This window comes from Rhinolophus ferrumequinum, chromosome 14 (assembly GCF_004115265.2).
Source record: "Rhinolophus ferrumequinum isolate MPI-CBG mRhiFer1 chromosome 14, mRhiFer1_v1.p, whole genome shotgun sequence".
Classification (NCBI taxonomy): Eukaryota; Metazoa; Chordata; class Mammalia; order Chiroptera; family Rhinolophidae; genus Rhinolophus; species Rhinolophus ferrumequinum.
Window position 1 is genome coordinate 13,973,588 of NC_046297.1, and position 11,005 is coordinate 13,984,592.

General features: G+C 39.6%; 1 pseudogene; it reads right to left on the reverse strand.

The window, feature by feature from the left end:
* Window positions 1-8,482: 8,482 nt before the first annotated feature.
* Window positions 8,483-8,597, reverse strand: LOC117034208 (uncharacterized; annotated as a pseudogene).
* Between the last annotated feature and the right edge of the window lie 2,408 nt (window positions 8,598-11,005).

An 11,005-nucleotide genomic window follows, 5' to 3' on the forward strand; every position in this document is an offset into this window, starting at 1 on the left:
TTGTAGTTTTCAGAATGCAGACACGGGGGAGCATGCTCTAGCTTTGGGTACTTGAACTCTAGAGGGTTAGCCGAGGTCAGCGGAGATCCTGGACACCTGACTAGGAGGGTTCATCATCCAGTGTGGGTCGAAGACGTTTCCTTTCAGTAGTGAATCTGTGGGGTGTTAATGAAATACTAAGAAAATCCAGCCTGCTAGGGAATGGAAGTGTCTGGGAGAGAGAAGACAGGTAAGATTAAGTCCTCGGGGAATCACCTAGGGGAAACGCCAGGTAGGGTGGGGCACTTTCTACTTGTTCTGTTTACATTTGCTCCCACAACTTGGGCTTCATTCAACGACTTGTTAAAGTAACCAGATTGGGTCCAAGATGGAGTCATTCCTGCTAAGACCCATTTCAGCAAACCAAAACTTTGTTAAGTTTCTATGCTCAGCTCTCCCAGAAAAGGAAGGCCTATATCAACCATGCAGTACTTGCCTGCTCGGCTCAAGTTACCTGACTTGGCTCTAAGACTTCCTTTTGCTCCATGTAAGGAAAGTAATCTTGTAATAACCAATCAGCAAATCCTCAGTATAACTTCCTTATTTCTGCTCCCTTCTGCCTATAAAATCTCTTGCCTTGTACAGCTCTTTGGAGCTACTTTATATCTGCTAATTGGATGCTGTCTAATTCATGAATCACTGAATAATGCCATTAAGATATTTAAAATTTAGTCAGTTGAATTTTGTTCTTTAACATCCCCATGGTAATAACAGGAAGAGCCAAAGCAAGGAAGAGAAAGCCCAAAATGCATGATGAGTTTGGAAGAAAAAGAAAATGGTCCTTGTGTCATCTACACTTAAAGAGATGATTATTTTCACCTTTTTTGTTGATTTGTCTTAACTTCATGGTTTTGGCATGACTATGACCATCTCAGTGTAGGCATGATTCTGTATACTCTTCAAGTTGAACTTGAAGAATATACAGAATCATGCCTACATGTTTGCTAGAACATTTCCTAAAATCAATGATAAAATTCTAACAAAATGAGAACCCATGTGTTATCCATGTTCTATATCTCGGTGCATTGTCTGTAGTGCTAATATTTAAATCTTGACCCTTGAGATCAAGACATGAAGTATTGGCCTGTTTCTTATCAAAGAACTTCTGTGGACATGGACTCATTCTTCCCTGACAGTGAATAAAGCCAGCTGTGGGCTCCTTTCAGCGATGAGACAGAAATAAGATGTCCCTTGTTTAAACTCTTCTGGTGAGCCATCAGGAATATGTACAAGCACTACCAGCAGTTATTTCCCTATTCGAACTGTTACTATAAATATTGGAAATGTGGAATCCAAAGAATCCATATGTAACAAAGGGTAAGTATTACTGAGGCTGTCACTAACGTGCTGCATCTTAAACATGAATCAGGGCCCAGATGACAGCTCCGTGAGAATTTAGGAGGCATGTTGGTGCTCCAACTAGGAGTCTGTGACACTGGGAAAACCCTGGAAACTTCTGGGTCTCCACTTGTTGTTTTAGCTTTCATTTCTAAGTTGTGCTGTTAATATATTGCAGGGAAGAAAGAGAAAGAAGGAAGGAGGGACGGAGAGAGGGAGGGGGGAGAGAGAGAGAAAGAGAGAGAGAGAGAGACCCTGTTTCCTTTGTGAACAAGCATTTTCCCACAGAAAAGTTTAAAGGTGCTTGAGGAAGGACGTTGAGTGTGTAATCAGCCATTTAAAGTGAATGGAAGCCTTAAAATTCGTCAGCCTACATTTAGCCCACACTTTAAGCAGTGAGTAGTATAAGATGAGCAGAGGAGAGAGAATCATATGAGTCGGTGGCTTGGTTATAGAATGAAGAATAGCAAATACGTATATCTCAGGGTATTCAAAATGCAGAATACTGTGTTTTGGGGCCTGATATTGGGCAGATATTAGCCAAGATCTCAGGTTTTTTTTTTTCCTCCTTCCAGAATTTAGACCAAACACGGCACAATGTTGCTTGTGTTTACCAGTTCTAACAAATGCTTGGCATAAGCAGAGATAGAAGTAAATAGCTAAGATGAGACTGTTGAATGATTTGCAGATTTCCTTTTGCGTGTCGTTCTGCCTGGGAAGCCAGTAGAGAGAGAGTTCAGACTGCGGACTGGGCCGGCAATGCTGTGGTTCCAATCCTGGTGTCGTGGGCTGTGGTCTTCGGATGGAGTTGGGCACATAGGGTATTATAGGAATCCAGCCCTGTGGACAGGAGGGGGGGAAGCAGGCTTGAGTAGAGGGAAGAGCGGAACTGCAAAGCAGGTCCAGCAAAACCTCAGCCCACCCCATGGCGAGCCCCGAATGTGCACAAACCATTACATTTGTCCCCGAGAGCTCCCCAAAGGCCAGGCCTGAAACCTCAATGACAATCAGTCCCTAGGTTTGGGTGCCTTGGGAAGGGTGTGTTCTTGGGCAAGGTGCTCTGTGTAGCTGAGGAAAACTGGGAAGGAGCTGACAGCACTCCCAGCATCTGGGGCAAGTCCTTCCTTGAAGGGGGTTCTGGAGGGCACCTCTCCATGTCTGCCACACCAGGCTTCATTTTTAGAAGTTACGTAACCTCAGACATCTTACTTAAAACTTCAGTGGGACTCAGTCTCTTTTTCTGTAAGATCGGATAATAACAGTACCTATCTCATAAAGTTTTTGTGAGGATTTAGTGAATTATTGTAAAGCCCTTAGAACTGTGCCTGGCACATAGTGAGCATATATAATAAATGCTAGTTATTATTCTATTTAGGTAATATTCTCCTCCCCTGATGGTAGCACATTTAATGGAGAAGGGTTGTAGCATTTTCAGACTTTGTAAGATATAGTTCACACTCTGGGAAGAAGGTCACGACAGCCCTTTTTAAAAAACAATCATAATTGGGATGCTTCGTGTTCTCCCCTTGTCACTTGATATTATGTGAACTATATTGCGAGCAGAATGTGCTAATGACCTCTGAGTAATAGAATATTAACAACTTCTAATGAGCTGAACATCATAGTCAGAGAGCTATTTAGAAGAGATTTGTAAATTACGTGATTCCATTCTTAATGTGTATGCATTCCACTCATAAAATAATATTTAATCATTGATAATTAAGGGCTTGATCTTTAACCCTCTAATGATTCATAAATGTTCATTTCTACTGTTTTGTAAGAGTCCCAATGGAAGTTTAAGGCCTACTGGAGTTTTTCAGTTTCTATAGCTTTGAATTTTTCAAATTTTCTTTGAAAAGCACTGAATATATCAAATAACGCCCATTAAATTCCATTTGTGACTGAATTTGAAAGGATTGTGCTCTCTTCTGAGAAGTGGCAAATTACCAATGATGATGATACACTGAATTATCAACTAGGGAGAATTATTGAAGAAAATGGATGGTGGGGGGCGGAGGGTGAAGAGATGAGAAAAGGAAGAATCTGCTAGAAATAAAGACCAATTATTTCTTTCCATCTGTTTGTTCACTGAAAAAAGTATTATCTAGCACCCATTGCGTCCTAGGCAGGATGCTGGGTGCTGGGATGACTAGAACATGAATCCTTCAGGGTCTGTTTGGGGTTGCAGTTGGGCAGGAGTGCTGTGGGGAGATATACACAATATTATAGATATTGTAATAAAGATATAAGGTGACATTGAGATGGGAGGCCTGCTTTTAGGGACTGACCTTGGGAAGGGCAAAAAAGGAAGTGACGTCAGAGACACTGCAGGTGAAGAACAAGAAGTGCTTAACCATCAATTTGCTGAGGGAACAAGATGGAGGACTACTCAACAAGTGTTAGAGTTTCAAGCCTGGGTGGTGGGAGACAGGGACTATCCTTAGAAAAAATAGGATATTTGGGGAAGATGATACATTTGGTTTTAGATATGTTAGTTTTAAGTACATTGGCACAATCAGGTGGACGTATCAGGCAGGTATGCAGGATTGTGAAGGGAACTCATGGATCAGAAAATAAAACTAAGGTTGCATTGGTAAAATTGAAAACAAAGTATACATTTATGAAGTTAAACAGTTTGAGGTAAAATGTGACTGCACATCCCATGGTAAAATTTTCATCATTCTCTCATTTATTACATTGAATTTTATTCGATTGAAATGGCTGAAATGAATCACATAATTACATGCTTAAAGCTCCATTTGCTAGTGTGTCTGTGCTTGATTTGCTTAATTTTTCTCTTTCTAAGAGTGGCTAAGCTCAAAAGTATGAGGCCTAGTAATCTTTTTAAAACTATAAAATATCATTTGCTTGTCAAAATTCAACTAATGGAGAGTGAGAGGCTGCTGTCCTCAAACCCCAGCTCGTCCCAATCTTCTAGCTAATGACTGCTAGCATTTGGTGGGGATTATTCCCGTCTTTTAAGTGAAAAGCATAAACATATATCTGTATATTTTATATAAATGAGTTCATACCATATATACTGCCTTGCATCCTACTTTTTTGCACAGAATAATATATTGTGGAACGTTATTGAAACACATATATCTTTTTTTTTACTTACTGTATACATTAGTATAGATGAAATATAATTCATTTAATCATTTCCCTACGGATGCATGTTTACTTTGCTGTTTTTCAAATTACAAAGCGTATCTGCAAACATCCTTGCATCTCTACACTAATAAGTGTCCTAGAAGCAGAATCGCTACGTCAAAGGGAATCCACAGTTTAAATTTTGATGCATGTGACAAAGTGTATCCAAAGGGGCTATACCAATTTATACCCCCTTTTAAAGGCTCCTTCTTTCCTTCAATTATTACAGCTGATTTTTACTGACTTCTTGCTGCTTGCAAAGGAATTTATGTAGATTATTCCATTTAATCCTTAAAAGAGTCCTTTGAGGTAGGTGCGCTTATTATCTTCATTTTGAGGTGTGGGGAACTGAGGCTCAGAGAGATGAAAGATGATGCCCCAAGTCGCATGGATACTCAGCAGGAGAGCCAGTATTTGCCAAGTGTGACATTAGAACTCATGCCCTTAACCACTGTCCTGTCCTGCCTCTCCATGGAACACAAGACCACAAATCTGCAGGCTATGGGGGCCTCCAGTGCTGTGTCTGAGCCTCAGATTTGGTTCTGACCTTCTTGGGTGCTAAAAAGAAAGGAAAACAGTCGATTGCATAGAACTAATTTCAAAGGTTTCTTTTAAATCAGATTGTCATTTCCCTGTGCCTGTAGCTTCCAGCTATCTTGTCTTGCACCCTGCGCGAGAGAAGTGAAGCCATGTCAAAGACCCTTTATTGAACCACGTTCCTAAAGACTCAAGTTCTTGAGGGACAAGAGCTCAGGCCAGGGTGGGCCATACTCCCTGTGACTCTTCAGCATCTGCTGACAGTGACACAGTTTGTGTTCATTATTCTGATGCAACAGGTGTTTTGGGCAAGGGGGACAGAGGAGAGAAACATGACTGAGACCCTTCGGCTCTTTGTGTGAATATTTAAAAACCATTTAAATAGATTTCTTTTTATCCCCTAATTTCCTATTGATGACAGCACTGAAACTACTTGTCTCATTTTTCCAATCAAAGCTTCCTAATGCAAAATGGCCTGGAGACTGAACAGCTCTTGAAGCACTATTAATCACAAGGTACAAGCAGGGTGGGGGGAGCCCAATCAATTGTTCAGGGAGTGGAAAAGTACTTAAGACTCAAGACCACCTCTCCTTTCAGCTAACCTTTCACACTGCTGCTTTGAGGCTATATTTTTTGTGTGTGTGTGCGAAGAGTCCTTTTGTTTTTTACTTCAGAAATGATTTCATAAGGACCTTCTTTTAACACACACCTATTACTTTCTCTCAAAAGACCTGACTGGAGATAAACAGCTGGGCTCTGGCCCATCTGATGCACCTGCCCTCAAAAGATGTGACTCTGACAAGGCATCTTGAAGTCTGGAGCCATAGCCCACACTGGGGCCACCTCCCTGAAATTTAGGATCTGGAGTGATGTGGGTTGAAATCCTGTCTTAGTCATTGTTACCTGTACGACATTGACTACAAGTAGCATTGACTACAGGTAGCCAATGTTGTACAGGTAACTTCTCTGAGTTTGCTTGTCTGTAAAGCCTCGGTGTCTCTTTTGGGATAATAACGGTCTCCTGGGGTTGTTTTTAGGATGAGTGACAATTTTCTCTCTCTCTTTTTGTCATTTGCAAATCACACACCAGCTCTGTTCTTCATCAATTGTGGCAGCTGCAGGATTTCCACAGAGCAGTGGTTGGGGTGATCATATGCTTACGTGGTGCAGGATTGGTAGGTGTTGGGGCTTTGCGGCTGCTCGCCAAGGCTCTTTATGTAAGATGGAGAAAACATCAATCACTCTTTTCAAAGCTTGGGGTGGGGTGCTGATAGAGATTCCATGGGTTGGGGTTTCTAAAGCCCCTGCAGGCCCTCTTGGTGCATCTATTGCTCATCTACTTTAGCTCCATAAAACTTGGGCAAGTTACTTAACCTTCTCTTTCTCTCAAATTATTTAGTTGTGAAAAGAAGATAATAATTGTCTCTCCTGCATACAGTTGCTGTGAGGATTAATGAGAACTTCATGTCACCATTGCCTGCTTTGTTTTTCCATTTAGGTGCCTTTTATGATCTCACTTACTTTAGTTTCCTTGTTTGTCTTCACAAATGGCCACCTTTCCCATGGTAAGCTCCATGAAGCCAGAGGTTTTGTCTGTTTTGCTCGCTATTCTGTTGCCTGGCACAGAGCCTGGCACACAGGTGTTGAATGTTGAATGAATGAATACAAAATGCATGGAACAGTGGCAGAAACATAGTAAGTACTCCATAAATGTGAGTCCCTTTTAAAAAATCATTAGCTGGGGATGATAAAACATCTAACTCATAGAATAGGATAAGATCATATAAATAGTGTACCTGGCACAGTACACAGTAGGCCCTCAATAAATGGTAACTGGGTTATATATGAGTAAGATTGTCAGTCATTCTCAGCTAACGTATTTTGTGAAAAAAAGCACTTATAGTAGTTATGTTCTCTTTAACTCTGTGTTTGCGCACTCAATTAAAAAAATTGATTTCATCTTTGGGTGACGGGTACAGGAACAGGCAGTGGGTGTTAGGAAATGATAGCTATTTTAAAGTGAATTCAGTTCATGCAGCCAAAGAGTATTTATTGAGTTCTTAATTATGTTGTTAACACTGTGCTGGGCATGGAGGTAATGAAACAGAAAGATGAGAACGGCTTCCTCTCACAGCCGATCAGGAATCAGCAGTGCCAGTTCTCAGAGGCAGCTGTTGGAGGTGTCCTTTCTGCAGGGCTTCAAGTGACCTAGCAGTTTTCATGTAGGGATTTATGCTCTTGTTATCACCAGTGATACATATAAAGAGACCTACATACCCACCCGCTTGTAAATATTCATGACAACATTTGAAAAAATTTAAACCAATCCAAATGTACTACAAGAAGGGGTTGTTTTAAACAACATGTTCAAATAATGGAATACTGTTTGAGCATTAAAGATAATATGTGGAAGTATCTTTATTGATATGGAAAGACATTCACTATATATTTACTAAAGAGAGGTTACATCAGTTTGTTCTCTGTATCTATGAGTCTATTTCTGTTTTGTTTGTTCATTTATTTCATACTTTATATTCCACATATAAGTGAGATCATATGGTATTTGTCTTTCTCAGTCTCACTTATTTCACTTAGCATAATACCCTAAAGTACAGTATGGGAAATATACTCAACAATATTGTAAAAACTGTATATAGTATCAGGGGGATCACATCATAAATCATATAAATGTCTAACCACCACGCTGTATACCTGAAACTAATATAAAATAATATTGAATGTCAACTGTAATTGAAAAAAAGAATAGTCATGGGGATGTAAAGTACAGCATAGGGAATATAGTCAATAATATTATAACTATACACAATGCCAGATGAGTAATAGGCTTGTTGGGGTTATCACTTTGTGAAGTATGTAAATGTCTAGTCATTATGTTGTTTTGTATACCTGAAACTAATATAATATTACATGTCAACAGTAATTGAAAAATACATTTTTAAAAATTAAAAAAATAGAAGGTTGCAGTATGATCTAAATTTTGAAAGAGCACATTTAGGAAAAATTGCTACACAGAGTTATCAGATAACTGAATAAAGAAGATGTGGTACATGCATACAATGGAATATTAGCCATAAGAAAGATGAAATACTGCCATTTGCGACAACATAAATGGATCTTGAGAGTATCATGCTAAGCGAAATAAGTCAGACAGAAAAAGTGGAGAACTATATGACTTCATTGATATGTGGGATATAAAACTGAAATCAACAAAGGAATAAGACAAGCAAAACTTCATAAACAAACAGGCAAAAACTCATAAACACAGACAGTAGTGGTTACCAGAGGGTAATGGGAAAAGGTGCGGAGATACAAGAGGGTAAGGGGGGTCAAATATATGGTGACAGAAGGAGATTTGACTTTGGGTGGTGAACACACCATGCCATCTATTGATGATATAGAGTCGTACACTTGAAACCTATATAATTTTATTAACCAATGTCACCCCAATACATTTAAACTGATAAGAACAGATACTACACTTGATCTTAGCCAAAAGGCCGAGAAGCGATCCCCCCAATACATTTAATAAGAAGATAAATTAAAGTGTTCAAAATTTTTAAAAATTAAAAGAAAATATTATAGTATGATCTAAATTTTGAAAGAGGATATACTTAGGAATAATTGATACACAAGATATTTTTTAAATTATTTTAATTATTTTGTTTTATTCTAATTTTTCAATATACATAGGTATTAATTTAAGCACATAGAAATCTAGAACGATATATACCCAAATGTTAACAGCATCACAGGGTTGGTTCTATTGTTTTCTGAGTGGTTATTTGTATTTTCTATTTTTTTTAAACTAAAATTTTCTTCATTATGTAATAAACTAAAAAAAAAATATTTTACATTATTTATCTCTAGGAGAATACACAAGAAACTGATAACATTTGTTTGCCCCAGGGAGGGAAGCTGGGTGTCTGGGGAAGAGGAGTATGAGGAGGAGCTTTCACTATATACTGTCTGTACCTTTAAATTTTAAAATATATGAATGTAATAACTATTGGGGAAAATTTTTTTTTAAATTGTAAATGTAGTCTGAGAAATGGCAGTGGTGACGTTTATTGGCCTCATGAGGTTGGTAAAGGAGTTTTCTTAGAGTAGTGGCAGCTCCTGCAGGTAGGAGATGGTGGTTGGGACCTCAGCAGGTGACTTGGGGAGGAAGTACATGCTCCTTGTGGGAGGAGAGACCAGGCAAAAACACAGAGCAAATGCCTTGAGTAAAACTATGCTGCTGCCTGTGCTAGTCTCTTCCCTCTCCCTGAAAATCCTCCAGGACTCGGGTATGTCTGAGAGCCCAAGACATTTAGCTAATAAATTTATTAGTTTTTTTAAAGACAAAAGTAGTACATGTTCGTTGTAGATAATTTATAATCCAATTAAAAAGATACTATTTGCGTTTTAATGGTAGTCCTCAGTTATTTTTCAATATGTATAAAATGTTTGCGTGTGTGTGCACATGCGTGTAGTATTATAGATGATATAATGCATACTGCTTCGTAACCTGCTTTGAACATGTTTGAATGCTGATGGATATGACCCAGTGAGGGCTGGGTAGGGAATAATGACAAAACATGTTCCAAGATTTCTTTTTTTAATGTTGCTTCTTATCTTTTTAATGAAAGATATAAAGATTAGAATAGAGAATTGTGGTCATTGAACAGACCCATTTATTCCTTTGTGCATGTATAATCCAGTATTCCTCCATCCTGACTTGCCAGTGTCCATGGTCGGAAGTCTCCTTTACTTAATGACACAGAGGCCCCCAACACCTAGATTGGCAGGACAACAGACTTTGTGACACTGGGACCTCTTAGGACGGATCCCTTCTTTTTCCTGTATCCTCTGTCCTTTCTACTGGATCGTTTCCATCAACATTCCAACATGTTCAAGCCGCTCTCATCGACCTAAACAGCCTCCTAAACCTGCTCTGCCTTCAACTTCTTCCATTTCAGGAAATGTCTCCCATGCAGTCGCTCATATCAAAGAGCTAAGTGTCATCCTTACTTCCACTTTTTCTTTCTCCTTCCACATTCAGTCCATTAACAAATCCTGTAGACTTTATCTCCACCATGGACCCCCGATCTATCTACTTTTCTCCATCTTCACTGTTACCACTCTAGAGCAATCCACTATCGTTATTTTCCTAAATGTGGGAATAGTCTATATAACTGGTCTTCCTACAACCCATTTTCTACACAGCAGCCAGTGGAACCTTTGACAAATCCAAATCCAATATCTCTTTCCCCTGTAGAAAGCCCATTGCTGGCTTCTTCACATTTAGAAGAATACTCCATTTCTTCTCATGGCCCAAAGGCCCCTTACAGACTGGCTGTGGGGACAGAGTCCCAGAGAGCAGTTTCCAGGCTCTCGGCCTCACATGGAGGGGTGCTGGCTCAGGTAGTAGATGGCCATCAGCTGTGACTAGTTGGCCATCAGCTGTTACTGGTTAGCCACTGACATAACTGCCATGGCTACGTTGGTGGGTTGGTTGGTTGGTTGACAGAGAAGCAGATGGCGGATTGCAGATCATGTGACTCCTGCTTCCTGTATCTCCAACCCAGCCATCAGTGAGAATATAGTGGTATGAACTTATTACTATATCTTGGAGCTGACTTGGAGCTGAGCTGCGCCCTCCACAACTAGACTGAAGGACAATGACTTGACTGGGAGCTGATGGGCCCTGGAGAAACACACTGTTCTTCAATGTTCCCCAGTTTAAAAAAACTTTTTTCAAAAAGAAAGAATGGGTGGCACATATATACTATGGGCAAGGAAGGGAATGGGTTCTTGCCATCTGTGGTGGTGTGGATGGACCTGGAGTGTACGAATATTTCAGACAGAGAAAGACAGATGCAATGTGATTTTTCTTATATATGAAATCTAAAGAACAAAATAAACAAAACTCATAGAT